Source organism: Schistocerca nitens, chromosome 4 (assembly GCF_023898315.1).
Source record: "Schistocerca nitens isolate TAMUIC-IGC-003100 chromosome 4, iqSchNite1.1, whole genome shotgun sequence".
Classification (NCBI taxonomy): Eukaryota; Metazoa; Arthropoda; class Insecta; order Orthoptera; family Acrididae; genus Schistocerca; species Schistocerca nitens.
In genome coordinates, this window is record NC_064617.1 from 171,859,046 (window position 1) to 171,861,968 (window position 2,923).

Genomic DNA, 2,923 nt, shown 5'->3' on the forward strand with positions numbered 1-2,923 from the left:
GGAAAATTGAGACTTTGCGTGGACTTCAAGGCAACTGTGAATCCACAACTTGTGACTGCAACTTTTCCATTACCCCGCCCGGAAGAACTTTTGACAAACTGTGCCCGGGAACATATTTTTCCAAGTTGGACCTAGCCGATGCGTACTTGCAGATACCGGTGGATGAAGAATCCCAGCGCGTATTGGTGGTTAACACGCATCTTGGATTGTATCGCTTCAAAAGACTGCCATTCGGGTGTGCATCCGCCCCTGCATTGTTTCAGCAATATTTACAAACTGTTTGTGCGTCGGTCCCTACTGCTGCGAACTATCTGGACGATATTGTGATCTCCAGAAAGACAGAAGCCGAACATTTAGCCAACCTACGCACATTATTTCAGGTCTTGCGACAAAATGGTCTTCGCTTGCGGAAGGACAAATGTGTGTTTTTTGCTCGTGACTTACCGTATCTGGGACATGTCATCAATGCCCAAGGCATACATCCGAGTCCAGAGCACCTCCGTGCCATACAGGAGTTGCCTTCGCCACAGAATGTGAAGCAGCTACAGAGTGTGTTGGGAAAAATTAATTACTACCATAAATATGTTCCCCATGCCTCTTCCATTTCAGCTCCGCTTCATCGCTTACGCCATAAAGGTGTTCCGTTCGTCTGGACGACGGAATGCGAACGCGCCTTTCGCCAGTTGAAATCGGCGTTGCTTTCTAATACTTGCCTTACGCCATTCGATCCTCGGAAACCCCTTTTGTTGATGGTAGATGCGTCGGATTTCGGGATCGGTGCTGTGCTTGCGCACAAAGATGGATCGCATGATCGCCCTATTGCCTTTGCGTCCAAATTGCATTCGTCTGCGCAAAGGAAGTATTCACAGATCGAGAAAGAAGCTTTAGATCTCTTGTTTGGTGTTACGAAGTTTCACGATTTCTTGTATGGTCGTCACTTTACCATCATCACAGACCACAAACCTTTGACATCGCTTTTTCATCCGCACAAGCCTGTACCTCCACGTACAGTGCAGAAATTCATTGGCTGGTCTATTTTCCTCTCGCAGTACCACTACGATATCTTGTATCGGTCCACTGCTAAGCACGGAAACGCTGATGCGTTGTCCCGTTTGCCTGTTGCTGCGGATAAAGCATTCGATTCTTCCGAACTTGCTTGTATGTTCATTGATTCGGAAACCGATGATGTGGTCGACTTGTTTCCGATTGATTTTCGTCGTGTAGCTACAGCCACAGCTGCTGACCCTGTCCTTGCTACTGTTTTGCGTTTTGTTGCTACGCAATGGCCCTTGTCGAAGTCACGGATCGAGGATCCGTTGGTTCGCCGATTTTTTGCTCACAAGGAGAGTCTTTTTGTCCGACGTGGTGTTTTGTTGTTGCGTTCTGATAATGATCAGTCCAGAGTCGTGGTCCCACGTTCGTTACAGTCCTCTGTCTTACGGCTTCTTCACCAAGGACATTGGGGTATAGTGCGAACGAAACTACTTGCTCGTCAGCACTGTACTTGGTTCGGAATCGATGCTGCGGTTACGGAAATGTGCTCTTCTTGCATGGCGTGTGCCGAACAACAATCCGCACCGCCGCGGAAATTCTTTGCATGGCCGAAAGCCACTTCCCCATGGCAACGCTTGCACATCGATTTTGCTGGTCCGTTCTGGAATGCTAAATGGTTGGTTGTGGTCGATTCTTTCAGTAATTTTCCTTTTGTTGTCCGTATGTCTTCCAGGACGTCTTCTGCCACCATCCAAGCGTTATCCGCTATTTTTTGCATTGAAGGTCTTCCGCAGACTATTGTTTCCGACAGTGGCCCAGAATTCATGTCCGCAGAATATCAGTCATTCTGCAAGGCCAATGGTATTCAACATCTGACATCCGCGCCGTTTTCGCCTCAGTCAAACGGTGCCGCTGAACGGTTGGTCCGGACTTTCAAGTCACAGATGTTGAAGTTGAAAGAGTCGCATTCTCGGGAGGACGCGTTATTGCTCTTTTTGTCCTCTTATCGCTCTCAGCCCCGCGATGGTCGCTCGCCGGCTGAGTTGCTCCACGGTCGTCCTCATCAAACCTTGATGTCTTTGCTGCATCCGCCGCATCAGGTTCCTGTGCAGCGGCAGACTCCTGCTTTTGCTCCTGGCGACGTTGTCTTCTATCGCACCCATCGCGGTTCACGGCGTTGGCTCGCAGGGCGCATTCTTCGCTGCCTCAGCCGCGCGATGTATTTGGTTTTGGGGGCCTCTGTTGAGGTGCGTCGGCATCTCAATCAGCTGCGCCCCTGTCGTCGCCTGGGTTCTGCCGCTCCCCGTCTGCTTTCAGCGACGGTGCCGTCCGGTCAGCGCCCTGGGGACCCATCTACTGGCTCGCCTCATCCCCAGGTGTTACCGACGATGCCTTCCATTTTGCCTCATGGCGTCGCGCCGCCGCCGCAGCCGCCGCCGGCGCCGCCCGCAGTGGACGCTTCGCTGCAGCCGCCCAGCGCCTCCCTGGGTCACGCACCACCGATCGCTTCCCGTGACCAGCGGTCCTCCGCCATGGAACTCTTGCCCGCTCCGGCTCAGATGTCATCGCGCGTCGGATCCCCCGACGCAATGGAGGTCGACCCTTCGGCCCCTCCTGTCTCACTACGGGCGCATACACCGCATGTTGACGTGCACCCTGGACTAGGTTTTCAGGCGTTTCCTAGCTCCCCTCGGACCGAATGGCAGGGTGCGGGTGGCACAGCCTCGCCTGTTAGGCTCCCCACCCCATCGCATACGTCAACATGGGGTCCTCCCCACGGCGGGCGGAAGCCTTATCACATGCCCGTTCACCGATTTGCGGGGGAGGAATGTGGTGTCACCGCCAGACACAACACTTGCTAGGTGGTAGCTTAAATCAGCCGCGGTCCATTAGTACATGTCGGACCCGCGTGTCGCCACTGTCAGGATCG